This window comes from Zosterops lateralis (genome assembly GCF_965231275.1).
Source record: "Zosterops lateralis genome assembly, chromosome: 12".
Classification (NCBI taxonomy): domain Eukaryota; kingdom Metazoa; phylum Chordata; class Aves; order Passeriformes; family Zosteropidae; genus Zosterops; species Zosterops lateralis.
Genome location: NC_139772.1, coordinates 8,716,175 through 8,743,881, shown reverse-complemented (window position 1 = coordinate 8,743,881; position 27,707 = coordinate 8,716,175). Strand labels below are relative to the sequence as shown.

Below are 27,707 nucleotides of genomic sequence, written 5' to 3'. Positions count from 1 at the left end.
TGATATGTATACATGTGCATGGAATATAATTAATGGAAAAGCAACCCATACCTGAAACAAGCTTGAATGATACAATTACATGATATACTGGGCTGACTGAGACAAATGCTGTTTTGTTAGCTCTGCTCAGAGAAAAAAATGTCAGCAAAAATATAGGCAGCTTTTCTTCCAAAATGTTAATAAAAAAATTCTGCTCTGTCTTTCAGTGATATGCACACGTTTTTTTTCTCTTCCTTTTTATGAAAAACTATTTAACTCATGCTGTCCTCTGATAGGGCAGTGTGACAAACAGTAGTTCCCCAGCTATCCTTTATCTTTATCCTCTTTATTTTTAAGCAGCCATTTTTCTAGAACTTGGGAGAATTTACCTCCAAACAAGAACTGTGGTAAGGAAGTTTGTAGAAGTTCTGCTTTTTGTAGCTGTGAATGTGAGTGGGCAGCCAGCTCTTTCTTTGGAGGAGCACATTTCAAATTTCTCAGAAAGGAGAATAGAGAACTACTGCAAGTGGCACCTGTCATTCATGCATGACAGGAAGCAGTTTGAAGTCCAAGCAACAATTTAGTCTTGCAGATTTTCTAGTGACAGACCAACCCTTTCCCCCAGTTTTTTCATCAGTTAAATACTGAAGTTGTGTGCAGAAACTATTTTCTCAAAGCTATTTTTTTGTGTATGAAGATGATTTGAGTTCTTAAATGTTTTATCATTAAAAAAATCAGTTTGCATGATGATTGTCATGTTACCTTTTACTTACAAATGCACCTCATTTGCATTCCCTGCTGTTCCCACCATATCAGACCAAGGATGATGGGCATACATTCTACTTTGAATGTTTCAGTGCATCATTCCCATGGCCAGCTGAGAACTTATCCATAGCCTGCTTCCTCTCAAGTCAACAGAGGACCTACTCTAAATATTTTACATGAAATATTTCTTTGGCCAACCATACTATGCTGATCAAATATTTCTTGGGGTGCCCTGCTAGTACTAATAATACCCATTAATAACATCTAATATTCTATTAATGATACCTAATACTCTCCTGTTTTAGGAGAGTCATGAACAAGCAGCTGAAAGGCCTGAGCTCTGGCTCTCCACTCATTAGTCTGTGTGCAGCAGATTATGAACTCTGTGGAAAGAGAGGTCCTTCTCTTGCACAGCACTCAGCAGCAGACTAGGAGTTATTCATTAGGAAAGGCTGTTAAAATTATTTGGGACAGGCTGAATGTGTCTTTTTCAGAGCATCACTCTGGAAGATGCAGATCCTTCACCCCATTATTGCTCAGAGACTTGGAAACAGAGAAGGACATTTGGAAGCAGCTTCATAGTTACCTCTTGCTCCCTTTGCAGGAGGCAATATGGGGTGTCCATCCATTTGATGTCCCATTGACATCAAATGTTTGAGAAATGGTGAATTTCTCACTGGCTGACATCTTGTGTATTCTGGGAAGGTTTGTTCAGAATTCACTAAAGTGTAAATTTGTTAGTTCCATCCAAAGAAGCCCCATGAGCCCATTCTTATTTGACTTAGTTTATACTGCTTGGTAAGAACTTTCAAAAAAAAAACCATGAAAAGCCACTCTCAAGCAAGAATAAGAGTGTCAACACAGTCATGCATCCAAGAACACTTTTTCTTTCAGGCAGTCTTGTGACACAAGAAGTCTGGCTCTCAATGAGGAAAAACTTCCAGATTTTGACACAATCCTTCCTATTATTTCTCCAAATGGCTTTAATTCAGCCTTGCTAGAAAGCCAAAACTGATTTCTGCACAGGAGAACCATGACTAAATGTCATTTAGTTTGAACCTGTGTGGAAAGCAGTGCTGGATGGTCACCACAAACACAAGGTTGTGAGCTCAGGGCTCTGCCACTGCTCTTCATGTGTTTTGTGTAAATCTTGGTTTATTTTTCCTGTCTCCCAGTGATGTTGGTGACTCAGGTCCTTACAATGAAGTCACTCCTTATGGTATACAGTGTGTTTAGGCACTATTTAAAATGAGCAAACCAAAAAACCATCCTCACAGAAAAAATTCACCCCATACCAGAAAAAAATAGCAAAATCCCTGTGTAAATCTAGGAATTCTCTTTCACACTAGGAGTGGTGTGAATAGTCTGTGTCCTAGACTGTAGTAGGACTGACAGTTTTCAATTGGATTTATTTCTTCACTGACCTCACCAGTGGAGACTGGCTTTGGTCGTGTCCCTTGAATAGTGCCCAATGTCCCTATGATCAAACTCTTTAATCATTTAGTGCTCACAAAAACTTTGCATGTCTGCAGAATGGTGTAGAAATGGTAAACTGCAGCAGAATGTGGAAATAAGTATTGTAAGCACGGACAGCATCTGAGGCAAGAACTTTTTGGCAACCGTGAACAGCTCCAGTAAAATGGGTCCTGTTCAGAATACAATAACTCTCTAACAATTCATTGTTGAATCCCTCGTTCCCTTTGTAGACCTAATTTTTGCTTAAATTAATTTTTATGCTGATGTGTATATGCTCTGATTCCACCACGTGATCTTATTAAATCTACAGTGGTGCATTTTCTATCACTTCTGCTAGTCGATTTTTCTGCAATTTTAAGCAAAATAACACTATTCCAAAAATACTTGAAAGCTCATGAATGACTCATACTGTAATTCATTGAATACCATAAAATATTCAGTGAGTCAGAGTCCTAGCACAAACCAAAGGTCCAAAAAAGACTCTATTGTTCCCAATACAGAGGTACAAAATCTGAAGACTTATAAAGCAGGCATTAGCAGCTATTCCTGCTTTTGGGGTTGACACTTGTCAAAATTCTAACTAATCCCTGTGTGGATTTTTAAAACAGTGTAATGGAACCTAATAATTTTTTAATGAGAAACAGTGTGTTTGCTAGATTAATTTCAATTTGTAATGTTGATTAGTTTCATGTGAGAGTGTAATGATCTGGACGAATATATGACACTGGAACACTGGAAACATTTTTCAAAGCAAAGCAGCTGTGTTACATGGTTCCTCTGCTCAGAATTACAATAGCAGTGTAGCTCAGTTTCTGAATGATTCAGCTTTCATGTTTTGAACACCAAAAGCTTTTATTCTCTAGGGCAAACTGATCCCTACATAGTCCAATGATCATGTCTCTGGCTGAGTGGATTAAGTAGGAAATGACTTAGAATACCCTGATCCAGAACTGAGACTATTCGAGGAATGAGGTTCACTCAAGCTTGTTTCCCAAGCTTGGGAAAAAACCAACACTTCTCTGTGGATTTTGCCCTCTGTCCGTTACATATATAGGTATCTATATTCAATTTCATCATTCCTGATCTTTTAATCTAATATCACTTTGCACTAGCATATATCTACTGAGATAACTAGAGCAACATCCTTACAAGGATGCCATAAAGGAAAGGAGAACTGGTCTGTCATAAATGCTATATTTACTTTTGAACACAACGGCATTTTGAGGTATGGCCATTCATACACACACAGTTTAAAGGGTAATATACTTTCTGAAATAACATTAACACTCTAGTTGGTAAGCCCAGAGACAATTCAGCTAGTGTTTAGGTGATGATAACATCTGGTTTGTGCTGAGGTTTTGATAATGAGACAAAAATGGCATTGAGAATCATGTGGCTTCCTTGGAAGTACTTTTGGAGAAGGACAGGTGCATCAAAGCAGCTTTTTAACAGGACTGAGCATAACTGGGATTTGAGGATTTCATTGGAAGACTCAGGTTGTGTTTAAATGTACTCTCAGGGGCAGATAGAAAATGGTAGATACGAGACTAAGTGGGTATCACAGGAAATAGTAGAACTGTAATACTGTGTTACTGCACCCTGTAGAGTTAGAAATGTCAGTCTGATAGAACAGTCGTATTTCTTATGCGGAGATTTTTAAAATAAAAAATCGGCAGCCTTGAGCAGATGACTTTTAAATGAATCCATACGCATTGATACATTCCCTTGCCAAGGTGCAATATCATTGATCACGACTGGGACTCATTGTTATTAAGGTTTCAACAACATTTGTATTAACAAGTCACCTTTGTATCGTAAAAAGGGAGAGGGTTGATGGGCATTAAGAAAACAGCTGCATCATAGCAAGCAGCCAAGAGCACAATGGGTGTCAATAGGAGGTAAAACTACTCCCGCTGAGACAAGTGAAGAAGAAAAATGAAACAGGAGGATTTGTTCCAGCAGCCCTGTCTAATTGTTTATTCCTTTCTCATTCCATCCTAGTCACTTAAGGGCTGTGGCTTCTGTCATGTAAAAGGAAAAATCAAACCTTGGGCTGCTTGGGGTTTCTCTCACTGTAAATGAGTGGGGTTTGGGTGCTGGGAAGCTGTGGGCAGGGTGATGGCATGTTACCTTTTCCTGATTAGCTACAAGGCATTTACTTCAGATAAGTGCTCTGTGAGCGTATGACCTCATAAGTGGCCCCAACCAAACACTAATAGTCTACTTTAGAGAGGAGATTAGGTTCCACTAATGGTGTCACAGCATGAAATAAGATGCAACATATTAACTGGGGGAGAAGGGGCACAAGAGGAGGGAGGGAAGCTTGGAATAGAAAAGGACAGCTTAAAGGTAGAACTCAGGGATAACGCAGGATATCTGTAGCTCCTGAATGAAAGATTTTGCAGGTGTGGAAAAAGATAACTTAAAACAATAGAGGTACTGACTGCACTGTACCAGAGCCAAAGGTTTGGCTCTCCTGAGTGTGTTGGCCAGTGCAAGGAGCCCAAAGCACAGCTCTGCCGTAGCTGGGCTCCCAGAGTGGGGCAGAATTTGCCCCCAGCACCAGGTCTTGGACAACTGCCTGGTGTCCTGTGTCCCTTGGGGTGAATGATGAATCCACATCATATTGGTTCTGAGAGCATCTAACGGCAGGAAGCCAAAGCATTGTTACTGGGAGTTTCATCCACTGCAAGCTGACTTGGTCCTGCTCCCCTCAGAGGCCTCTGTCTCTCTTTTATATGGTTATACCACAAGCTGTAAAAATGAAAATGTTTTCGTCACTGGTATCATTGGACCTGCTGTGCTTCCCAGGAGGAATAAGTCAGATATTTCCCACAATCTGCAGAGAGATCTCTTATAACTGTGAGATGAATTTCATAAATTAGGCAAACAAAACAGTTGAATTCGAAAGCTTGCTGTCAGTTGAAGGATACCTGGCAAATTGTATTATCACTTGCTATTTTATCCACCTGAGCTGAAGGAGATGGAGCAACTTTTTAGAATAATCCAAACATTTTTTTTGTACAAAGGGTCTTTCTTAGTTCAAAACCAGTAAAATTTGGCAGAAGAATTTCTGCTCTAATTTATAGGATTTCTAAACTTTTGAAGCTTATGACATTTGTGCTGACCAAATTCCCTAATAGGCTGAAATTAAATGGTTGGCTCATGCATGTGAAAAATGTTTTGGCTCATGTAATTTCTTAGATTTTGCTATTTTTATGAAATGGGTGTACCAAATAAATGCAGTAAAAGAGCACTACTCCACCTATCTGAGCAGGGATACCTATGGTATCCATGGTCACTTTCAAGTCCATGATGGTCCCATTAGAATCTCCTTTTACATGCTAGGAATCAGGCAATAAATTCTGTATTGCATTTTCTGTGTGCCAGCTGTCTTAACCTTACATGCAAATCCAGTGGGAAATAAACACTTGAATTAAAACCTGATTTATTATAAAGAAATCTGAAAACATTGTAAGGAATTTTTCAACTTATGCAATGTATATATGCAGTCCAAGTACAATTTAAAGTTCAGGCATAGTCTAAGAGGCTAGAATGAGAGAATCTTTCTCTGAAGGCTGTCTACTGATTTTACTGTCATTTACAAGCTGGGAGCATGTGATTAACAACACTCTGGCTTTGCATAACAGGGCACTGGATTTCTCACTAGGAGACATGTTCATCTATTGAAGCACTGAGGTGTAGCGGTGCACTGTTGCTGCTGATGTGGAGAAAGATCCAAGAGTGATCTGCTCTTGCAGGAAACAAGTTGTATTTTCAGGGAGCCAAAAAGCACAGGTGCTGAACTAAAGCACAGGTGTTAATTTCTGTTCTCTTCTCACACACACATATATGTATGTATATAGACATATTTGTAAGTATACACACATGTTTGCAGACACATGTACAAAACTGTAAGGTGACAGTCACATACCAGGTTGTTTTTGAAAGAGCACTTTAAAAGCGCAGACTAATTTCAGGGTTGGGTTTGAGGCAGAGCAGATGATCTAAGTGCATCCCATGCCAACATGCATCTGATGAAAACATTCATCTCTGGAAAGATGAATGGTTGAATTGTGGTTCTTTGCATGGTGACAAGATTAATTTGGAATAACCCTCTCTGGAGATGATATCAGCCACCCAGACTTGTAATCCCAGAGAATTCACTGTCAATTGAAGCTACCAAACTATTTTCATTAGATAAATGCCTCCTTCTGCAGGATTACACACTCATTCATTCCCATCTCAGTTAAAGAATCTTTGCTCCATTGTAGCTAATACTACTGAGAAGTTGGATATTTTTAAAGCTGTGCATAATTGCTGCTTGTGGGACACTGGGCAGTTTCATGTGCCTATCTCTGCCAGCTTGGCAAAGCTGTGTGTTCAGTGTATCTCACACCTACACTTGGTAGGGTTTGTGGACCAGGCATCTATAGGCTCAAATTCCCTAAGGAGCATGTGTTGGTAGCTGTACTCAGAGGGCAGAAATAAATGCAGGGCTTCGGTTTCTTTTGTCCTGTCACACAATTCCTAATGTGTGAGCAAGAAGGAGAATGATCCCATCTTTGTGACACAATCCTGTTGGGAGACAGGCAGCTCTGGATTTGCATGGTCTGGTCCTGCTGCCTGGGGGCTCAATACACTGCATCTCATTGGGAAGAGAAAGGAGAAGAAAAGGACCCATGTAGTTCCTGCTGTCTGGTAGCCAGTCTTCCTCCAAGGAAGGACCCTCAGGCCAAGGTGGGGAACAGATTTTGCCACTCCAAGTGCTCCAGTTACTGGATACAGCATACACAGAGTCAGGAGCACCAGCTCCTCTTGCACCTGTCATTGCAGAAGTTGTATTCTACTCTGCTCACAAGGTTGAGTTTGTGAGAGAGAGAGAGAGAGAGAGGGGCTTTCAGACATGTCCTCCTCCTGTCCCTGAGGGGCTTGGTGGCCTGTGGCTCAGGCACTCAAGTGTGCTCTGAGCACTCAAATGTGGCAAAGCAGCTGGGCTCTTGAGGCAGTTTTAGAAGGTATCTGCTACTCAGCACTGTTTTCTCCTCAGAGATTTTTAATGGTGGTTCTGGATGTTTCTACAGTAAAGGATGTTTGTCACAATTTCTCTGCTACCCTGCATTGCAGTCTAGGCCACAAGCACAGCTGTCTCCTCTGGTGCAGTACCAGTGGTCCTCTACCAGCCTTTTCAACATGGTAGCAGAAACTGGGGCTGGGGGTGAAAAACCAACTCATATTTTATTGTATGAGTTACAGCATAGACAGTGCATTTTCCACATACTTTTTGGTCTCAGAGAGATAATGCAAGAGCCATGTGTAGAAACCCACAGCCCACTGCTATAGTGTTTCTGACTTTGCCTTTCTTTGAGGAACCTGAAAACCTCTGTCTTGCTATTGTAAAAATACTGATTTGTCTTCTAATGTTCTTCTCAGCAATCTTGCTAAACAAATAAACCAGAAGCATGAGATCTGCTGTTCTAACTTCTTTGCCAGATGAACACAGAAGGCTCTCTCCATGCAATTTGCAAGGTTTGTGTATTTCTATGATTACACCAAATTTTCAAAAAGCAACAGGTTTAGAGCATCCTTTCTGCAGGACACACCACCATTCCTGACTGGAACTCCACTCAGTGTATCTGCTGCAGGTTAAGAACTGATCACTGCTCCCGAGGCTGTTTGAAACACTCTGGCCACTGACCCCAGTTGTGACCACCCTCATTTCCCAATATGCCACAGATTTGTACTTACACCCTCTCTGGGAGCTGTTGGAGCTGCAGGGGGCTGGATGTGACATTGGCTCTGATCCCAGTGCCCTCACACATGACCCCAATCAGCTTCGCTACAATTCTCATGATACCCACAGGCTTTCCAGATGGAAAGAGAAAAATAAATGTTATCAGCACAATCCAAATGGAAAAGGGTTACTTTTTTTTCCCTTTTTTTCCATAGACAATCTCTGATTCTGGTACACAGGAGTTATTAATTCATCTTTTTGTATAAGAATGGTTTCATTTGTTAGAACAAGGGAAATATAACAGGCTTACTTTGATTGTCAGCTTCCTTTTTTTCCTTTTAAAATGGGAAATAATGCTAAAAGGAACTATCCTTTATTTTAATGCATTTTCTATTCCTCAATAAATCTCACAGTCTGTGATATGGAAGGAATTGGTCATTAAATCTATAGTTGACTTGCAACTAATAATGAATATTAGTTGCAGCTGCACTAAAATGAGAGTTGCATTTAGAATTGACTCCAAGTCACAAGTCAAGTAATAACCAGCAATACTTTCTCTCTGAAAACAGCTAGATGAGGCTATAGGGGCACCCTTCAACAACACAGGAAAAGACATTTCACAGTGGTTTAACTATTTTGCAATTTATTTTTGTGTACTTTAGAAATTAAACTCTGCAGAAATCAATTGGACATATTCTACATTTGCATTGGTGTTCATGAGTTCTCATCCTGCCTTCAGGGTGTAAATGTGCCTGGATTTATCCTGTAATCTCCCATGACTAGAAGAAAGTTTTGGATAAGTCTAATTAAAAAAAAAAAATAAAGACTGTTTTCTCATTAAGCGGAACAGTAATTTTTAAAGCTTTTTTCTTTTTTTTTATTTCTACTTTTTTCCATCAGAACAAAAGGAAAACAAAATGAAATTTATTTCTCATTATTCAATTTTTCTATCTCTTTTCACAAGGAAATACTTATCACTGTAGTTTTTGATACTATTTTAAAATAGGCATTTGAAGAAATAATACCATGTGATGTGTCACAGATATGACTTACCTGCAATTAATAGCTTTTTCCAATATCTTCATTTCATGGAAATGTAGAATAAAGTAATTTATGTGCATCAAAAAAAATTATTTTACCCTATCTCTTTTCCCCTGTGAACGACCTAAATATTGGAATATCAGATTAAAAGATGAACACTGTTTTATGCCAATCAGTGAGGAAAATAAAACCAATATCGCCTCACATTGTTTTTAGGAATAAGTGAACAGAGTTGAAGTTCACACCTTCACTCTGAAAAATGTTTGTGTCATGATAGGCTGAAATATTTGGCTAGTGATGTGTTGAACTGGTAGTCTCAACATTTGCATACACCAGGCTGGTGCTTAGCAGGGCAGATTTCTCATCTGCACAGGTCCCATCCCTGATGTGCTGGGGCTCATTTGAGGGCTTGATAAGGATGTCTTTCCTCAACACCAATTCAATATGTGCTGGGATTACCAAGAATGTCTTGAATTAGTAAAATCTATGATAAAGTCTTCATTTAATTAACTACAAATTTTAGTCAGCTGAGCTGTCATCAAACATGTTTTACAAATATACTAACACCTTCAGAAAAATTTTGCTTTATAGGTTGTAATTAAAATAAATATTTAATCTGTCATTGGACAAAAAGCAGTTGGCTGAGCATAATATAATTATATTAATCATCTCCAAACCATGATGTAAGTAACTAATCAGCTCAAAACCAAAAGCTGCTTTGGCTTCCCTAGAAATGATGTGGTAGTAATTTCACTAACGCCTTTCCAGACACTCTTTGCCCTTCTTACTGTCTGAGTGAATGTTGTGGATGCAATGAGAGATGCACCCTTCAGCATCCTGAGGAGAGTAGGAACTGCCAAAGGTTTTTTGGGTTTTTTTTAATTCACTGCTTTCAAAGTTCCATTAGAGCTGCTGAGTGTTGGAGCTGGGAAAGGAGCAGTGCTTCTGGGCAGTCTCTCAGTGTGTTGTGTTCAGTCTTGGTGGGGTAAACAAATAAGGTGGGCAGTAACTGGAGGGAAAAGCTGCTGTATCTCTTCCTTGGCACAACCCCACATCTTTATTTGCAATTCACTTCTTATTATACAAGTCCCTTTGTGCCAGATCTTGGTGCTTTGGTTGTTTCTTCAAATTAAAATAACACCTGCTAAGGAATGTTTCTTGATTGTAGGAATTTTCAGTGCAGTTCAGAGGTGCAACTATGCTACAGTGAGTCAAAGCTGTTTGCCAACTAGGCAGTTTAGTGAGTAAATATCTAGTGCCAGAGTTCACACATAGCTGTGCACATGTGTAATTCATACATACAAGTTCTTTTGTTAAGTAAGACTAAGGTTTGAAAGTTTTTAGAATCATGGCCTGAAATGAATGTTTCTGCCCTGCTCCTCCTCCTCCAGCCCCAAACCAGTGATCCTAATAACAAGCAACATGCTGAACTGTGGAAAACTCCCATCATCACCTCACTATTTATTTAATAGCAACCAGATATTATTACTGCCACATCCATGCTGAGGTTTTGATGACATGCATATGACATACAGTGGCCAGTAAGGTTAAGCTCAGATCTATATTTTTTAAAGATCCCCATGAGGATGGATCCTGCTCCTGCTGTCAGTGCAGAGATGGCTTTCCCCACTGCAGCTCACCTCACGGCATGTTCTCGAAAACCTCTCACTTTGAACGTATCTGCTTAATAAAAATGCTTTCACAGTGAAAAATGGAACCTGTCAATGTGTTACCAGCCCACATTTCCATTGCTACCATCCAAACTTCAGAGCAGCTGCCCTCAGTGAGAGGCAATGATGCTATTGCAGCTTGGCAAGGGCATATTGAGAGACTCGGGCATAGATTGCACAAATGCTCTTATAATTTTATCTTTTAGAATAGGCCTTGCAGTAGAGATAATTAAAAAGTGCTGGCTTACAGGGCATAAGAGGGATCAGTCTGGGAGCTCAGAGAGCAAACAGAAATTATGAGTGACCCAAAGGTAAATGTGTGTGTATGTTCCCATTAAGGATAAAAGAAGCAACAAGTAAATCCACTACCAAAACCAAACAGATTACAGTTCAGGCTGTGTTTCTAAAAGATGAAGAAAGGTAAATCTATCTTACCCTCAGATGGAGCAACTTCTAATGGCTCTGCCAGGGATGTCAGTAGTGCTTTTACCTGGCTGTGTTGTAGTTATTCTTTTCAAACACTGCAAGCTGTGAACTGTCCTAGCAAAAACCTCAACTGCAATTAAGCAATTTAAAAGTCCTAAGTCATAAAGAATGGACAGATAGTTTTATTTGCAGTGCCTTGATTAACTGGGAGCTGTCTGGTCACTCCTACAGAAACATTGTTCTTACAAGCACACATTTGGACACTTTCACAAGGAAGCACTCCAGGCTCCTTCATGCTTGTTCATTAGAGATGAACTTGAATGTATGAAGGTGCCACTAATGACACTTGCATAGAATGCTAGATGAAAACACTGGATATTGTCCCTGGGCATCAGCAGGAGGCCTAGTAAGACAAAGGCATCTTCATGTACTACTCCCTCAGAAGGGATATTATTTTCTTCTAGTCTAATTTCAAACATTCAGTTTTGGGAAATGGTTTGGAGGAAAGATGCTTTTGTTTTATTGAAGAATGGGGCAGGAGTAGGGAAGTCAGAACAGTGTTAAGGACCTGCCACTGATAGTGAACCTCTGAACAGCCAGTGGTTAGATTTTGTGCTTGGCACAGAGAACCAAAATCAAAATTGAGCAATACAGGGAACTACAACTAGATCTCCAAATCCATGATTTTTTTTTTTTTTTAAGTCACCAGTCTTGGCTGTGGCAGTATAGCCTGACTCTCGTTGTGCCCCAGGAATCAGAATTTCCATCCTTGGCCAGCAGCAGCCTAGAGCCCTGGCCTCACTGCACAGACCTGGGGATTGGTGTGCATGGTCCCAGCCACACACCTCAGGATTCAAATGCTCCATGGCTTGAAGCACCTGGCCCCAGCACAAAATAACCTCTGCTCTCATTGCAAAGTCCAAATTATTATCCAACCCACTAAGTTATAATATAGCAGAGGTATATTGAGAACTGGCCTGGCCTTTTGAAATGCAAATTAACAGTCGAGTAATAACTGGGTGCTTTTGACCCTGAGAAAAGCCAAATGTTGGGCCTGGTTTTGCAAAGCTGAAGATGTGCTGTGTACATTACAGCCCAGTTTAACAGCACACACACACACAGAGCCATGCAGCCCAGCCAGGCACCAGCTCCCAGTCCCCAGTGCCACCGGGCTGTGCTTCCTTTCTCATGACTCTGTTGCTTTGAAGTCGAGCTGCAGCATGCTCAGCTGTGCTCGGCAGGAGGGCTGAAGGTTTGAATATTCAGATTTCATCTCTGTTTATAGAGTGGGCTTTTGAGATGTAGGAATTCTGTTACATTGCCCGGTGTGTGGGGGAAGGGCTGCTGAGGTGGTTAATGGGTCCCGAGGAGCTCCATCCCTTACACAAACCACTGCAGGCCCCTTCTGCTCCTGCCAGATGTTAATGGCCACATGAACCTAGAGCATAACATCAGGTACCTTTAACAGAGCTTTTTAATTGCATCTCTGATTTTATTTCTGCTTGTTTCATACTGGCTGCATGCTGCAGCAGGCAATATTTAGTCTATTCCACTTCACTAGTGCTGCTTTAAAGTTGATGTTGATGCATTATTGCTTTCTGCAGCAGCTGACTTGCACACATATGAAGTTTCTTTGGCTTCCATAAGGAAAAAAAAGTATGAAATCTGATAATATAAGGGGGAAGCTATTGATTTTCTGAAGCCCCATGTGCTGCTTCAGTGTACGCAGTACTCTCATGTAGACAAGCATGTAACAGCCCAATTAATGAGTGAGTGCCCAGGAAGAGAAAGCAGAAGAGTATTTACCTGCTCTGTCTTTTCATTCCAAATGCAGAGAAGCAGAGAAGCGTTATAATATTCCCACCAAACAACTTGGGAAGAACATGTTTAAGTGTCACAAAGCAGAACTCTGGAAACTCCCCTGTTTTCCAGACAGCTCCTGCACCACACCACGAGAGGTGCAGCACTGTGTATGATAGGATGGAGGCTGCTGCTTCTGATGGAAATGTGACATAGCTGCACTACAACAAAGTATGCTGGGATAAAGGAATGAATCCCTGTCCTGTTTATTTCATGCGGGACCCTTTCTCCCATTACAGAAAAATTGGCAGCTCCAGTTGTGCAGAGCTGTGTGCACAGCCAGGGAAGGGGCAAGCTTGCCAAGGGGTTTGTTGCCTGTCAACAGAGAATGGCACTTTGTGGAGTGTGGCTGGGGTGGACCTGTGACTCTTCTCTGCTGCCAGTCCTTATTACAGGCCATCATCCTCTCCAAAGTTATTCCTGCCCTTTGTCTTTCTCTTGTGGGCAGATGTTCCCTATTCTCTCATTGATAAATGAGTGAGTAGGAACAGAAATGTTCAACTGGATGAACTGTTTTAGCACTGGCTAATTCTATGGTCCATGCAGCATAATTAAAGGTCAATGTGCTTCTTCCTACTTAAGGTCACTTTGTGTATTTGAAGTTCCACCTTAGACTTAAGACTTGCCCTGCACTGGAGGAAGTGTTATAAATGAATAAACTGACCTATTCTACCTCTTCCTACACTCTGGAAAGACATTTTTTTCTGTAAATTGTGGGCACTACCCATTGGGAGGTGTTGCAAAGGGCTGCATACACTTACAGTGCTCTATATGGAGCACTTTCATAGGGTATATGCTGGTCTTTGTGACCCTTTTTACCTCTTCTGATTTATCCTGTACAAAATAATTAAGCAGCCTAATGGAGAAGGCACAAGAGAGGTGCCATTTGCTGAACATTGCACTGATGTTGCTCCAGTGTCTGGCAGAGGGCTCATATTGAGCCAAGTGTGAATCAAGTACCTGTTATTAAAAGTAACACACTAAACCAGAATTTCATCAATTTGCTGTTTGCATTTTTTAATATTCATAAAAATATTTTTCTTGAGGCAGCGGGGATAGCAATGGAAGGAAGGACAACTAACATCCGCATCTTCTCCATGTGATTAGAGTATTTGCATCAAATACTTTATTATGAAGGCTGGAGAACAAGAAAAGCACATTCAGCATCATATGTTATGGCACAATCCCTCTCTGGTAGAGCAAACAATGGGACCATTATACAAGCTGACATATTTTTTGTTTCTAATATATTCTGCTTCTTTGTGTCTGTGTGTGCTTAAATAGCAGGCACAGATGTACTGTTTCCAAAGGTCTTTGACTTGTCATGAGAATACTGTCTTTACCAGTAAAATAAATTGATTACTAGTGACAATGTTAACTATTATACAAAGAACACAGCTCTGGTGGGCTTTGTTAGATTTTAAAGAAAAGGTGATTATTTCTTCTTTATGACAGTTTGAAAGGTTTGCCATGTGGATATGGAAAGATTTTGCTCATGAATATGCAGAGCAATGGCAACAGGCCGGGGAGCCAGATCTTCACATTGACCGTTGGCTGTGGGTGAGATAGAAGAAGAAATAAAACACAAGACAAACACAAAATGTACAAAACCATCACAGAAGGTGGTTGCTAAAATATCCAATTGTGAGGTTATTCTGCAATATTGTATTTGGGATATAATATCATTGATGACATAGTTACAGGGAAAGCAGTGCCAGTGGGATGATGCACAGAGCATCAGGTTGACCATAAGGCCACCAAACTCTTGAATGTGACTAGGGATTACTATTTGATGCTATGATCAAGTATCCTCTGAGTAGTGACTTCAGGAAACTGGCCTATGACACAAGGCAATATACCTTTTTTATCAAGATGTGTTGCAATTTTTCTGGGAACCATTCAGGTTTGCTGAAGAAAAAACAAACAATTCATGCAGGTACTGCATGTACTATAGAGCAGAGAAATTAGTGAAGGAACAGAGTAAAAAACACAGCCACAAAATATCTGCTTTTTTATTTCAATGGCTTTTCAGAGGTTTTTCCAGTTTTAAGGAGAAAAATTATAAAAGGCATACTGAGAGTAAGTCTTTTACTAGAACCTTTACATTTCTGCAGGCTTTTGCTCTAAAACACATTCAAGAAGTTCTCCTACAGATCTCATGTTAAAATAATTTGGGATCTTTTCCAATCTAATTTAAGTTGCTACAAATATTTTGTGTAATGAGATTGGAAATTATCCATTTGCTCCCCCTAGAAAAGGTTATGAGTTCTCCCTTGATTGCAGTTCAGATTGTGCTGCTAAACACCAATTTAGAACACAAATCAGGCTCCTTGTTGATTGCAGTTCAATTCATGCTGTTAAACACCAGTTCTCTGATCAGCAAGATGCTGCTCTGTGGGCTGTGACCTGGGCCTCCCAAAGCAATGGATGCCCAGTTTTACATAGGTTGCATTACTAAAATTAGGTCTGTCCTATCAAATCATAATTAGGGCTGCAGTTCTTACCTGTTCCTACATTATATTCAAATGTTTTTTAATGACTCATCTAGAATTAGTGACAACTATGCATTCTTTTGGCACATGTAATCTGCCTTTCCTTTAAATCATTGACTCTTGTTCAAATATCTATGACATCCTCAATGCATTTAATCTTCCTCCTGTTTAGAAGACTTTTTCTTACATTAATTCTTTCTCAGGTTGCTGAACATTTTTTGATTTTCCTTACTGATCAAAATGTTCATGGTTTTCGTAATTGGTCTTCAGGTCAGGGTGAAATGAAGAGCAAGACTTGCCTAAAATGTAGATCCTATGTCAACATCTTGCTGATGAAGGATTTTTTTTTTTTTTTTCTGTTCTTGACTGTTAAATCCTCCCTGGTATTGCACAGCCATTGTTACTCCATTTTACATCATTTGGTTCCAGTGACTGCCCCAGTGCTGCTTTTCCCTGCCTCGTGTCCTATTCACCACCTCCAGCTCCAGCATCTCTGCAAACTGGAAGCAGCCTTGTGTATGAGTGCTCTGTAGCCTCTCTTATGGCAGACTGGCTTCTGAAAACAAGCTCATCAGTGAAATCAGCTCCTTTTCCACCACAGGAATCTCTAGGACAGAGCAGGAAGTGTTCTCTATTCATTCTTTGATCCATGGTGAAATGTGATGAATGACAGAAGCTGCTACTTGTGCTGGGTTTCCTCTTGTCAGGTGCATCTTCATCCTTCCCAGCCCCCATTTGCACATTGCTTTTAAAATGTTAAATGAATCCTTATTGCATTTTTGATATACCTTGATATGTTTAGGAAGACTTGGCTTTGTACTTCTTCCAGTTCTCTGCTGCATCATCCTGTTCTGATTGTACCTGTCCAGCCTTCCTGAGGTGTTCCTCAGCCTGGTTCTTTCTGATGTTCACACTTAAAGCAGCTCGACTCCATCCCGTGCTCCTACCTTATTCTTAATCTGACTTCATGTCCATTCTGCCTTTGTTTACTGATGTTCTTAAAAATACAGAATATGTAATAAAAACCAGCATTTTAAAAGGAACAGGCATCCAGGCAAAGCAAGGAAGTATAAAAAATATCTGATCCTTTTTGGAACCTTTCTGCACTACTTTTCTGATTAATAAACCTACTTTACTCTGTATGTTTTCAAATTGCAAAGAATTTATTATACAGCATGTTAAAAAAATTGTACTGAAATGCTACAGAGTCTTGGATAGGACAGACCCTAAACTGAATGAAAGATGGAATATGATAATAAAGGTGGCTGAAACTGAAGTTTGCTTTGTTACAGCAATTTCTAATCAATCCTTATGTATCATGTGCTCATATTTGTAATGAAAATATTCTCATGAAATAAGAAAACGTATAAAGTGTTCATTCAAAAGCCCCTACCAGCTGAATATACTGTACTAATAGAAAGGCTGCTATACCTAATCAGGGGTTCACATTTCAAACCAGGAGGCCTAACAGCTTCTGAGATATAAGTAAATGAAAATTCATGATTCTGTATTGTGCCCAAGAGCCAACTTTACTGCTATTGCCATATAATTATTTATAGCTGCAAACTATCAAATGGAATTGCTTACCACCACCTTACTACATGTGGTAATTGATGTGAAGTGAGGCATTGCGTCCCCAGCTGACCCCAGCATCCTGAAAGTCAGATGGATTTTATCTAACTCAATTATGATTGATATTATCAAAATCCGTGGAGCGCGACACGGTGTAAGGGGCTTTCTAAGTGTATCTATTGATTGTTCCTCTGTGTCTCTGTGTGTGTGTGCATGTGTTTCTCAAGGCTGTGGCAATGGAGCTGTCTCTGGGGAAGAGAAGAGCAGTATTACTAACAATTTCCACGTGTAAATATATATTTCTGATGGCTGAACTTGCCCTCATTGACTCATAGGGATTGCTGGAACTTGTACTACAAAACCCCAGGTTTACTGGCAAGGAATTTTTCTACAGGAAGAAAATTTTCCAGTATGGTTGGTGGAGTTGAAAAGCAAAATGTTCTGTGATCTGCTTTGCTGAGACTAGAGCAGGACAAGAATTCCTGTGTGCCAGTTCTGGGTTGTTCCTTCGCTCCACTGCTACACAGCAGTGTCTGTGCTCTGTGCAAGCAGCTAACCCTACAGACTGGCTGCTGCAGATGTTTGCAAAAACAGGCATGTGGCTGCAACAGTGAAATGGAGCTTTCTCCAAGGCAGCCTTACTATTTCCAGCAACCTGGAGTTCAGGGACTGCTGTTTAGGTCTGCATCACTGTGTTTAATAATCTCTGATGGACATTTCTTGTCTGAATTTTCTCCAGTCAACTTTTCAACAATTTTAACATCCAAATATAGGACAGAAATCTGTTTTGATAAAATAGGAAACATGTAAAGTAATATATATTTCTATATACCTGCTGTTTTGTATTTTCCCAGACTGCTCCCTATTTGATGTAGTATTATGAGAAATGGTGACCATTTATTCCCTACCCACCTTTTCCATGTTAAGGAGTATTTTTATAGACTCACAAAACCTTCCTCAAGATTTCCTGTCCTAATCAAAGAAATCTTATCTAATTAATTTTTCAGTAACCTTTCGAAAATGTTACTGCCATTATTTTTTTTCTCTACATTATTCTGTAATACCACCTTTGAGATCAAATACTGAAAAGTATTCACAAGTCAGGGGTGCTGTGTATAAATAATGGTTTTCCATTCCTCACCTAAGCATTGAGTTAATGTTTACTGTCCATAATTACTCTCCTACTTTGCTAAGTGATAATAAATTATTTAGGGTGCCATGCTGTGTTTCTGGTTCGGGGTATTGTTTTTTCTTCCCTTCCCCCTCCCTGTGCAATGTTTGCTTTTTGTCAGCATCTTGTCTCTTTGGCCATTTTATCACCAAGTTTCTCAGAGATTCTTCACCAAGCCTTGGTCAGTTTATGTTTTTACTGTTCTGGTAATGTTGTAGTAGATATTAAATTGCCACCAGGAGATGCACTCCTTCATTTTTCTTAAATCAGTTGTGAATATGTTATAGCACAGGTCCCACTACAGAACTCTGTAGGAAGGTACACACCCTTCACAGTGAAAAATCAATTATTTAGTCATCATTTAGTAACCAACATGTAGGATGGATTAATTTATATGCTGGAGAAGATGTTTCACTGCTCTACCTGCCCTTTTTTTAAAAATTAGTTTATAAGCTTTGTGGTGGCCTGAATGCAGCATAACTCAGTCAAATTTGGAAATAACAAATTTGGAAAACAAACAAGGTGTCTTCCTGACCTGTTCTGTGGACTCGTTTTGCAAGGACCATCCAGAGAGTTGCACCATTATAAAGTTGCAACAAATTAATATAATGTCCAATCACTGTGCAGCTGGAACAGGCTGGAACAGATTGGAATAGGCTGGAACAGGCTGGAACAAACTGGAACAGGTTGGAATAGGCTGGAACAGGATGAAACAGGCTGGAACAGGCTGGAATAGGCTGGAACAGACTAGAACAGTCTGGAACAGGTTGGAATAGGCTGGAACAGGCTGGAATAGGCTGGAACAGGTTGGAACAGGATGGAACAGACTGGAAGAGGCTGAAACAGGTTGTCGTCCAGGGATTTATCAGCTGATAGGAATATTTATTAAATAGTTTTTTGTGAGGCTATAATGGGAAGACTGGATGGTTTCTTAGGAAATAAGTCATAAGGCCAGGTATATTTTAGAGCTTTTCATTCAGTTAAGTAAAACTTCTTATTAGAAAAGCACAGATTTACTTTCTTTAGAGCTTCTATAGTGTTCCTTCTCTTTTTCAGCCTCCTGGGACTTTCCCAGTACTGCACAAGGCAGCCATAGGGCTGACCTAACTGCCCTGTTCTTTTCCCAAAGACAACATTGGGACTGCAGGAAGTTATTTGAGGAATGTTATCCTCTTCCCTGTAGCAATACAGTTAGGAGGAGATTGCAAATGCATCCATACCCCAGATATTGCCAGCTGTTAGACAGCCCCTTTGAGTCCTGGGTTCCCTGCAGCTGTTACAGTATCAAAGGAAAGGTACATTTCCTCTTCCTACATCCCACCAGACCAGTCACACACCAGATCTCTTGAACAGAAGGGTCACACCAGCCTTTAACTAACCCTTATGTGGGAAAATGAAACGTAGTTGCCACTGTAAGCAACACTTCTTCTTTTATATATATATAGCCATCAACTTTTGGTGAGCCAAAGAAATAACAATTGTTATTAGAAGAGTCAAAATCCATTTTACAACAAGAAATTCACAGAGCTGTGAAGTTTCTTGGTAACTGTTCGTTCTTAGAGAGATGCATATTTTCCCAATACATCTGGAAATGTAAAAGAATACCCACAAGAATACCTATAATGCACTACACCATAGATGTTGACAGCATGCTTACTTTATATTTCTCTCCTCAGAAGGGCGATACACTGCTAATTCTGTTGCAACTGATACTTAAATGCAAGTAGAAAGTATTTATTATGGCTGCATCCTCAATATCATCCAAGTTTGATTATCTACTCAATCAAAATTTATGGATTTTCCTTTTGCAAAACTTATATCTCAATGAAAGATCTCTTGCTCATTTTTTGTTGGGGTTTTCCAGGGGGTTTTTTTTTAATGTTAAAGAATACTGCCTAATATAGGAAATTGATGAAGTTGGATTTGTTGATTTTGGTCATCCAGAGGAAACCAGACTGTCTTTGAGCGGGCCTTCAAAGGCAAGATGTTTAAATCACACCATAATTTTGGCTCTGAGTGTCAGCCAACAAGTAGATACCTGGCCATGGGATTCTCCAGCACTTTAGTCCAGGTAACTTTCATGCTTCTACAGCATCTGACATGGAGTTCACCTGCTAGTGACTGACCCAGTGTTTAACAGCGATTCACCACTGGAAATAGTCTTTGAAATTCATAAATTCAAGGCAAGCCTGGTTTATGGGGACTGATAATGGTGTATTAGTTGCTGGAAGTTAATGAGGTCCTGTGTTTGAGTACAACCAGATTAAAATGAAAAACGAACCACATTACATTCTGTTTCGACAATTATTATCAGTTGGTTGTAATATAAATATGCAAATTTCTCAGCTTGAACTTTAACATCCTCTGTAGAGACCATTCATCTCTTTAAAGTATTAATTTAAGTTGTAAAAGGATCCATACATCATTGCATGTCATTTTGAAAACAAATATTAATCAATTTTACACTCTGAATTGCCACTGTGCAAGTGTAATGTCCATTATTTTGGAGCAAGTCAGAGGCAAGAAATTTACATATTCATTCTTGGCTTAAGAAATCATATGATAATACAAGTACAACACAAGAAATTCAAAAGACTTAAGACCTTATCATCATCTATTCAATGGCAAAAAGCCTGCCTTTGCATTCTCAATGCATTGGTATGCAGATTAGGAATATGTTTCTCATTCCTATCAGTATAACCTTGAAAGCTGGTGACAGCTGAAGTGTAGTCATAAGTTTTCTCTTCCAACAGAAAAAACAGAAAGAAAAAGAGGCAATGAGTGTAAAGGATACAGCAATTTCAAGTTTTATGATAAGCTCTTTGATAGTGTATCTGACTACTTAGACTGTACTATGTGGGTATGTAGCTTGAAAGTGTGCTATGTCTAGATTTAGCTGGAATTGTAATGGCAAGTACATCTCTGCTGCTAAACTAAATCTGATATTTCTGATATGAGAGTTAAACCTGTCTTTTTATTAGCTAACTCTATAGGAAATAGTTGCAGGTGTTTGCATGTTAAATATTGTCAAGGACACCAATTTTGATACCAGCTGTCTCCCAGAGAAAGGAGGCAGTTCCCAGTTGGAAAGAAAGCAGTGCCAGGCAAACACTGTTCTCACTGTGCCTTGTCCTACTGAAACAGACAGGAGGCAAAGTCTGCAGTCTGGGTAGTTTGCCTGTTACTTCTGTGGGAATCATAGCTACTGAATTCTTGTTTTGCAGTCAGAGTGGAAGGAGGCAAGGACAGAGGATAGGTTAGGTAAAGCTTTGCAATGCTTTACGTGTAAGTCCTCACTCAGCAGGGGCTGTTTTTTCTCAGGTTTGAGTCTGTCAGTGATGAAGGTGAATCGCTGCTGATGCCAACGAGAATGCTGATTCCACTTGAGAAAAGCAAACTGCTCTTCTGGATAGAACTGGAGATTCCAAAAGGGCCATTCCTGAGCTCCAGGATGGCATATCAAGAAAAGAACAGCAGTGCAGGTATCCCCCTCATAACTACCTGATCTTTGTTAATTATGCAAAACCACGTTCTGAGATAATTGGCCTGGAAGAGGTTATACATAAGCTCCCTCTAGTGGATTATTAAGCAGGAATTTCTAAAAGCACATCTTTTCTCTGACCATTTTCTATCACCCCATGTGCACATGAGGCTGCCATAAGCACCATGGAGTGAGCTGCTGTTGTCTGGCCCTGCTTGCTGCCTCAGGAAAGTCTGTGAAAAAATGCTGCCTGTACACCTGCAGTTCTAACACCAGACAACTGCAGCACTTTTTGGCTGGGCTTGCTGTTCTTCACTCCTTGGCAGGGTCAGTTTGATTGCTGCTTCAGAATACTAATGTTTCTTAATCATCTGCCTTTGTTTTCTGGTTAAGTGAATGGGTGGATACCACACATCCTCTGTCAATCCAACACGCCGGGAGAGGAGAGTTGAAGCAGTGCACACACTTCTTTCATAAATTTGCCATTATAGCATAATCAGGTCATTAGCACTTACCCTGCTCTTGCACAGGCTAATTCTATATTCCTGAAAAAAAGTACACTTGGTTCCAGTGCTCTGTCTCTCTGTCCCCCTGGGTGTTTCCTCAGACCAAAACTGCAAAGGCAATATGCAAGACACTCGTGTTCCTTGTTTGCATAGTTCATGCAGGTCAGAGGAAAATCATAAAGAGGACACGTGCAAGTGGCCAGATTAAAATGCAACAGTGCATCAGATATGTCAACTGGATTTAGGATCATAACAGACATGTAAGCAATTAGGATATTTGCTAGTTCAAAATGCTCACATGAATGAACCCACATTATCTTCTGAAAAGCATAATAATATGTAATTGCAGTAACAATTCCTCTTCCATTATGTCCTAGACATCAACATTCTGTAATATCCTGCACAACTGATTGCAGGCAAAGCCTTAGTAAGAGAAATACTCCCAGATGTGGTAATGTCCCAACACTGTGGCTGCTACCTAATATTAAAGAATTACAGTAGAAATGTTTCAATAAGAAAGTAGAAGCATTTCAGTTTTTATGTGGCATAGATTGCCACAGACACTGCCAAGCAGCTTTATAGAGTTCTAAATCTTCATTCAATGCCCCTTTACATCATTTGAATGAAGATTTAAGCCTCAATAAAACTTTCTGAGTGCTTGTGGCCATCTTTGCTGTATAGTAATCAAAGTGGGGTACAAGCAGACGAATGCACTGTAGTGCTTCTAATGATCAACACTATATCTAGTGACATTTTCCTTTGTAAGACGAGTTTTCTTAAAGGCTGTTTTCATGGATGGTGCAGCAGTACACATGGAAACAGGCATTTATATCCAGTTTTTATGCAATCCTTTAAAAGATTGCTTTGGGGGTTGTGGGGATTTTTGTTGTTTTTTTTCCCCTCGTGTAATGTTTATTTGCTCTATAGCTATTTTGAATTAATTTATAATATGGAATATATTTGGGAGAAAAATAATAAAAAATAAATGAAAGCTAATAATTAAAGGGTAACTTTCCACAACACTACAGCTGCATTTCCTTGTTTACTTATCAATCTCCAACTGTAATTAAGATATTGCAGTGCAGTGAGTTGTGGCATTGAATTAGAAGCTCAAATGAAATCAGCTTCTAGTTAAGATATTAGCTGGGAAATTCAACACATGCTGGTGCATAAGCTCACATACAAAGTATGACTGAGTGGACTTTGAAAGAAGCTTTACTGTGAGAAGATGCCGTTGATGGAGTACATGTTTTGTTTTAAAAATATGGACACATTCAGGAAAAACTTTGAAAAATAAATATCCAGTCAGTGAATTGTGGAGAGGATTTGGTGTTTGAATCCTCTTGCAGAGGAAGGTGTGGGATCTGAGTGCCCACAAACTTCCACAAATGGAAAGGAAAATACAACTTCCCTCTTTAAGTTTAGACTCCCACCACAAGGTGTTTATTTTTCATTATGTTTTATTTTGCATCAAGGTTTTCCGTTAATGATTAAAGTCTCTAAAACTGCTCTCCTTAAGTAGTTACCTTCAAAGAGGGATCTGTGTGGACCCATATAGTTCTGTATTAGAAATTTGGTGTAGAGCTGTCTCTGTTATGTGCTTTTTCTGGATACTTTGGCATCATCATTCTTCTGACTGAAAAATAGTGAAATGCAAATCTTTATTAGTAGGGATATTAAGAACACAGTGTGGCAACTACTTTCTGTGAAGCATACAATCATTTCTGTGTAATCCTTAAGAGATACAAAATAAAAAATATAAATATATCTTATTTCGAGTAACTGAAGCTGCCAGCACTTTGTAAAGGCAGTAGTACCAGTGTGAAAATGAAGCTCTGATTTTTTCCACTCATTCTTAATAAGAATTTTAAAGAAGACCAAATGTGGAAATTTCTCAGCCCATCTCCTCTGGGGAGCCAAGCTGTTTCTGGTTGTGAACAAGGCAGCAGCTGACCTGCAAGGGGAATGCTCTGGTTACCAAAACACTCAGAAATGGGTTTCTCCCATGCTCATCATGGAGCTCTTCCAGGCTTTGTAAAAAGATTTCAGGTTTTACTAAATCAAATGGAGGCAAGCTGATTCTTTGGCCTTGTTTTGGAGGGAATTGTCTCATTTCCAGTTCCTTTGTCAAGAGATGCAAAACTGGAGGAGCTCCATGGAAGAGAAACCCTCATCAGAGCACCAGGGTGGGTGACCCCCTGGGACAAGAAGGGGCAGCAGTTGCCCATCCTTGCCCTTGCTGGTTTTTTGCTGAAAAGGTTAACACACTGACCTTAAGTCAAACTTACTGTTTCAAGTTAAATTGAACTATAATTTTCAGCACATAAAATATGCAGGGTCTGAACTGTAAGGGCAAATGAAGGCCTTGTTCTCCAAAACACCGTACATAGCCTTATCAAAATTTGCAGAGTTATCTCAACTTTAACCAGCAGAAAACCAGGCCCGAGGGCTCAGTCTAAAGATTTGCAGGTGAAGGATCAGAGTAAAACTCAAAAAAAATTGGTGTATTTCCCTTTTGGGTTCAAAATGAGAACTGAGTTTAACATAATTTCCAAATGATTGATGCCAAGCAGCAGGTTAGGAGGGGGATGTTTTGAGCGATATTGCCCCTTACTTTCCCTTGTATTTCTTTGTAAATAACATATTACCTATATTAAGGTAAACTGAATCTATTAGACAATTACCTAAGGGGATTGTGAAACTGGGGTCTGCATTATAAAGCAAGTGAAGTTATGACAGCTGTGACCCCAGAGGAATCAAGGCTGAATAAAGACTGTCTCCATTGCAGACAAATGATGATAAAGTGATCCTTTTAGCCAGCAGTCAATGGAACCTGACAAGGCCAAACCTCCAACTAATGAACAGCCCAACCTTTGCTACCAGGGAGATGTACTGAAAGTTTAATCTCAATAAGCATCAAAATACATTTGGCCAAACATTTTTAACAAAAGAGTGGCACATATCATTAAATGGCCCTGAAGTTAGATGAGTGAGGAGGAAAATAGGAGCATGGGGGTGTGTGTTCTTACTGTATCACAGGTGCACAAAATTGCCTTGATAGAACAATATCTTATTTTTCTTCTAAAATTGAATTTCAGATGGTACCTACGTCACACAGACCTAATAATACAGAAAGCAATTGTCTCAATGATTCCTATTAAATCTGTGCATTTCCAGATCCTTATAGAGTAATGTCAGTTACAGAACAATGTCAGGCTGACGGACGCAGCACAGCGTTAAAGAAAAAAAATCATGCACACAATAGGCCAGCTGCACATTAATAAATATGTAATGTTTGATTAAAAATATGGATCGTATTTTTCCCCCCAATTGCTGACTACCCCTAAGGCAGAAGATGTGATCTGGCTCCCACTGATGGGTTTATTTCTTGCTTGCTTTGAAAATACAAACTAAAATGTTTTCCTGTCCCAGCTGTTTCCCATTGTTCATGTTTATCAGCTCAAAGGGTGAACGGAGGAATAAAAAATACGCTCGCATTTCAAATGTGCCAGTCAGTCAATCTATTGTTAAAAGAAGAAAGCCTAATTGTCTGTGCTGGCAAACTTCTTTTTGGTGAATGTCCAGTTTTTAAGAAAAGCTATTCAGCTGTGCCATTTGTTTAATACATGCATAAAAAAGCACATAAAATCACAAGTTTTCTGTGGGATGGGGGTGGGGGAAATCACATTTCTAAGTTATATCCTTGAAACACTCAAGTGGTGGCCTAAGTAGTAGTCCATGGATTACTTTTCTGGTTATTTGTTTATCTGAATTAGTGGCTTAAAGGAATTTTCATGGAATAAGAGTTAATGCCCTAAAACTGAAATTGGCCTCCTTCTCCAAATCTTACACTTTACTTCTTTAAGAGGCAGCACTTCTTCCAGATTGCATCACCAAGGCAGGGGTGAAAGTCTCTTCCCCGGTTATATGTACAAAAGTTTAATGTTTTAATTTAAGCTACTACTCTTCTTCATTTCTTCAGACCCTCATGCTAACACAAAATGGGAATCAGGATGGGGAGAGAGCAGGAACTACTTTCCTACATAAGAGAATCTTCTGTTTGTCTCCAACTCTTGTGATAATTACACAGATCTATCCTGTCTTTGACTTGCTCTCCAGCTTGTGCTGGCAGTGCTACTCTTCCAGCTTTCGAACCAAGCCCAGTTAATCAGAACTGACACTCATTTTATGCCATGCAAATGAGCAAATATTTAACTGACAGACACTATATTGACCAGTACTGTGTTAGTCCATCTTTCTCTGGCTAGTTTTCCTTTGAAAGGTTTTTGAGGAAAGGGTCATGTTTAGTTCCTCCATTGTACAGTACCAAGTGCAAAACAGTCTTACAATCTAAAAAAATTTTAAAAAATCATTAATATAAAAAATTACATTTTCTAGGTTTTTCTCTTTTTTTGGTGAGGGAAGAAACAAGTAAGTGGCATTAGCATCCAGCTATCACCCCCTTGTGACATTGAGATGTCACTCACAGCAAATTGTACAGATCTTTCTTACATGAGAAGTTCAATAACTCCTCGTGACATCTAAATTACCATTCCTGGGTGTCTGGGTTAACACCTCACAGGAATGAATAAGGCAATAAGGTAATTGTTCCAAGTGCTCTGCACATCCAACTATCTGCTTTGGTCATCCTGGGCTCACATTTGCCTGGAAGTCTAAAAGCCACATACTTCCTAAAATTGGAAATTGGGCATCTGGGGATGAGTTACCTCACTCACTAAGGTGAGGACTTGTGATTTTTCTAATTCTGCCTTTATTAAATGTTACTGGCACATATGAATGTAGTTCATACTGGAAAGCACAGTGAGCCCCCCACCCACCTGCCCCCCTTGACCAGCCATTTCAGAAACTTCACTGACTATTAATTCATTGATTTGGCAGAATAAAAATTATACAGAGTTATTCCAGAGAGGGTAAAACCAAAAGGGAGAATTATTAAAAAACACAATTGGCATGCAGGTGGAAGGGAAGCAGTCAGGGGGAAATGACACATGGCTGAATTTCAGAAATTTATTTGGAAGACTTCTGTCATTGTCTTAAGGTCTAAAGTGAAGCACCAGGCACACAGCTCTGGAAGGACAGTGGCAGCAGACATGAGGTGAAGGAGCCCAGGGGACAGTTGGGTGACCAGAGAAGGAAACAGATGGGAAGGGGTGCAAGAGGAGCCTGCAAACTCTCCTGGGGGAGCACCAGCCCTCTGCAGTTCTCCAGGAGCTCCTCTGCTGGAGATGCTGTAAACGGATTCAGCCTCTTTGTGTTTGTAAAAATTATGGACAACAGTGTTCTCTTCTGTAAAGCATTCATACTGCCACAGCTGGACAACAAGCAACAGGGAATTCTGGAGATATACAGGGCAATTTCTTTAAACCCACTATTAATATCCTGTAGCTCCACTATTAAATTGTAGCAGTTTCTTCATTAAGGATGAAGAAACATTTTGGTTTAAATTTGATAATCAATGATCTGCTTAGGAGGCTTCAGTTAGCAGATTATGAACTGTTCATCCCATGAAATTT

The 27,707-nt window shown here is 39.7% G+C and overlaps 1 long non-coding RNA gene across 6 annotated transcripts in view; it reads left to right on the top strand.

The window, feature by feature from the left end:
- Window positions 1-27,707, top strand: part of LOC310914000 — an 86,936-nt gene that overhangs the window by 27,846 nt on the left and 31,383 nt on the right. For 4 of the 6 annotated variants that reach the window (XR_014590937.1, XR_014590938.1, XR_014590939.1 and 1 more), the window contains one exon: window positions 21,508-25,819. The exons of 1 other annotated variant lie outside the window; for it this stretch is intronic. This is a non-coding gene — a long non-coding RNA (uncharacterized lncRNA). Of the gene's footprint in view, window positions 1-21,507; window positions 25,820-27,707 lie in introns of those variants that run through there. One more of the 6 variants, XR_014590936.1, reaches the window with a different exon arrangement.